At 37.0% G+C, this 3839-nt stretch overlaps 1 pseudogene; it reads right to left on the bottom strand.

Annotated features, from left to right (window-relative positions):
• Positions 1–1189: 1189 nt before the first annotated feature.
• LOC149007423 (putative CCR4-associated factor 1 homolog 11) lies at positions 1190–2075 on the bottom strand (annotated as a pseudogene).
• Between the last annotated feature and the right edge of the window lie 1764 nt (positions 2076–3839).

Below are 3839 nucleotides of genomic sequence, written 5' to 3'. Positions count from 1 at the left end.
CTTCGATAATGATTATCCGCAGCCGTCAATTCAAGTCTGCCATTATTAGGGTGATTACCCTAATCCATAAGTAGGATTAGGGCGCGCTTGCAGCCGAATAAGCTTTCTTCTTCAGCAAGCCATCTTCCGGATCCGGTTCGCTCGGGAGCGAGTCGGATCTCTCCGTCTCGACCGGGGTTGAGGGTCGGACCAGGTATGAACCCGGTCTGATCATAATCTCTCCGTATCAGATATATATATTAATATTAATATATCTATTCTGGAAAGCCCACTACTGGGTGAATATGTGGAGATGCCATTTGAGTGGCAGTCTCCTGTAGGGAGGTCAGCTGGAGGTACCTTGCTGAAGAGAGTTGAGCTGAAAGGTACCCTCACAGCCTTACCCTTTCACCCACAGCCTTTGGGGCTCTATATAAACTCAATTTCGTGCTCATTCTTGACACACAGAATTCCTCCTCCTCTTTCTCTCTCTCTCTCCCTATTATTCTTTTAAGCAGTGAACATAACCTGATTATACCTTGATTAAACCTTTCGGGGTGCAACCTTAAAGGTTTGGGCTGACTGATCTTGGGGTGAAGACACTTTTAGAACCCATATTGCACAATTCGGGGTGTCTAAATACCTTAAAAAAAGTACTTCATGTAAGTTTCAGCTCTAAAGGAGTATTGTGATTACAACAATAGTTCTGGTGTGAGGTGCAGATCCCTCAATCTTCAACAACAATGATGCATTCCGCACCAATAATGAGCTTTGATCATCAGATGATATATTCGGTAAATTATTTTTTTCACGAGCTTGAAAGCTGAGCAAGTCACAAATATAATTTTCAGGCTAGAAGAGATCATAAAGAATAACTGTTGGTTATAGAAGCAATTTCCTCTTCATATTATGCAGTGGCAGAAAGTTAAACCAATTTATATTTCTTGTGAGCTGGGATTTCAAATTGACAAAGAAAATAAAATATTGATGGATCTGGTGAAGAATAATGATTAATCCAGAGACTAACTATCTGCATTAAAAGTATAATATTAAATGTGCTAACTTTGTCCATGAACTGCAGCTTTCCATACAAATTAAGGGTACAAGAACAAAGTTTACATCTGAATATTAGAATTCACATTGAAACGGGACAAGATATTCAAGTCCTCAATCAGACTCCATGAAGAAGCTCTACGAACCAGAATCACTATCAAGCAGATCGCATTCCAATGAAGCAAGGATAAGCAGGTCTCATTTCGGTGAAGCCAGGATCCACATGCACAATGAGTAAACCACAACTAACAGGATGCATGAATGGAGCAAGTACCATGCGACCAAGAATGAGAGGTGCTGCTAGTGTTGCTGGCTTAGGATCAATATCAAGTCCAAACAAAATACTAGCTGCTTCAACTTTTTCAGTTTCTTTTGGGATAATTTTCTGAAAAACATTCCAAGTTGACAAACTATCAGAACCAGCACGGTGAGCATTCTCGGCTCTACGTTTCACTCCATATGTTCCAGTCACAAGTTCCAAACCACCATGGATACCATTATAGGATTTGATAATCTGTTTCAGGTCATAAACTCACACTCCAAAATATGAATTCATAAGCATGTAAAAGCCAGCTAGATCATCTGCTAATGGCTTCGTCGTAAGAACTTTCAGCAGATATGCAAAATCATATGCACCATGAAACGTAATAACCAATTTGTACGGTGAAACACCAAACCAAACGTAATCCCCTCTCTCCTGTTCTTTTCAAATCTATACCTTGTTTCTTGAGAAGTTCAATGGAATCTGATGAGTATCTGTCACTAGAAATATCAAAATCTTTGAAGTTGAACTGCCAAACCACACGATGACCTCCAAATGTAGATCACCGTTCAAATTAGTAATAGTGAACCGAAGTTGGATGAGGTGGAGTGAATCCACATTGGCCTTCATAAGTTTATAACGCTCAAATGAACTCCAGGAAACTCAGTATCTATGGAAATAAACGGACAGAAGTTGGTAGCAGCTCTGAATCTCTGATCCAACTGAACTCATACTCGAGATTATGAGTCCATACATCCATGATCTCAACATTTTCATCGTTATGTTCAATTCAGACGAGAAGGAGAATACCATGTCCCAGAGGCTCTGCGGATTCATCATCCACTCTGATTCTATCTCTATCGTAATGTTCATGAAAGTCCTGCAACTTGTTCATTGGCCCACTTGCAGTTCCTATGACACACGTCCCAACTCTCTCATCACTCCACCAACATCCGTTTTCAATTTCTCTCATCACAAGATCAAACAAACATGGTAAATGCTGTTCAAATATGAATAGTTGTCCCAACTCTCTCATCCCTCAACCAAGATCAGATTTCAATTTCTCCCATCACAAGATCAAACAAACACAAAAATTGCTGCTCAAATACGTATGATTGACATGAAGATCACTGTTTAATTTCGACTGATAATTTTAATAAGATACGGTAAGGGTATAACGAGTTTACTCAGTCCAACGAAGCAGCCGAAGCATTTGATAGTTCAGTAACCAAACTCATGAGTCATGGCTAACAGACACGTGCATTGTATGTTACAAGTTTGCATGCATTATTCATTCAATATGAAATCATTTGTGAAATGCATTTTGAGTATATATATAGGGTCAATCCCAGTCGTTAATAAACTTCCTACTACAGATTGATTTAACTGTGGAAATGACCAAAATAAAGTATTCAAAGATTGAGGAAACTAAAGAAAATCAAGTGAATGATATTAAGATATGAGATATTGGAAGAAATTGAAGAAATTCGGAATATGGTTTACATACTAGTGAATATATGGTTAAATACAAGTGGATAGAACATTTTCTTTTTCAATCTTTCAATTTACTAGACTTGATGGAAACTCAAAGCAACTATGTTGGTCGTTCAGTCTTCAGGCAGCGACCGAAGCAAATTTGAGAAAAAGGAGACAGTGGAGAGTCTTGTGTGGGGGACTTTTTTTTCCTAATAGAAATTGAAGAACAACTTTTAGTGGGTTTCATTGATATAGTTTTCGAGAAAATATCCGAGCAGGAAGTAGTTTTCTAATTGGATTTAGAAATTTCTTGTTTTTGTTTATTTTGAATTTAGAAAATATTATTAACCAAAACAAATTCTTTGAAAATATTACATACATACTCATATTTACTTTTTGGATAAAATACAAATATATATATATATATATATATATATATATATATATATATATATATATATATATATATATATATATTATAATGACATAAATACTAATATAAAATTTATATCTAATATCTAATATCGAGTCCGATCACCTCCCCGTTAAGGGAGCAGGAGAACAGTGTGCCCTCTTATGGTTTTTGATCACATAATAGGGATCGGCCCTACATAATAAATATTAAAATTAATGAAAAATCAAACCCAGTGGACTTCACCCCCATTTATGTGATCGAAAACCCTCAAGAAACCGCATTGTTTTCTCCTAATGGAGAGGTGATCTGGACTCTCTAATAAATATTCATGGCTTGAATCTATGAAAACTTTATAAAAGTTTCATTAGGCTGCTAAGTCTATCGTTATATTTGATTATATAATATGAATAATAATAAAACGATATCAACATGAGCCATGGTGGTTTCTGCCTCAAAAGCAGCCACTATTCTGGTATCACTTGCTTTTATTATTCCTAGTGATATGGAGAAAATATGATCAAACCGGGTTCATACTTGGTTTGATCCTCGACTCCGGTCGAGACAAAAGGAATCGACTCGCTCCCGAGCAAACCGGATCCATAAGATGGCTTGTTGAGGGAAAACTAATTCAGCTACAAGCACGCCCTAATCCAA

The sequence above is a fragment of the Hakea prostrata genome, chromosome 8 (genome assembly GCF_041222555.1).
Source record: "Hakea prostrata isolate BN-2017 chromosome 8, UWA_Hpros_2, whole genome shotgun sequence".
NCBI lineage: Eukaryota > Viridiplantae > Streptophyta > Magnoliopsida > Proteales > Proteaceae > Hakea > Hakea prostrata.
Note: the sequence above shows the minus strand (reverse complement) of the source record. Positions and strands in the feature narration are given on the sequence as shown.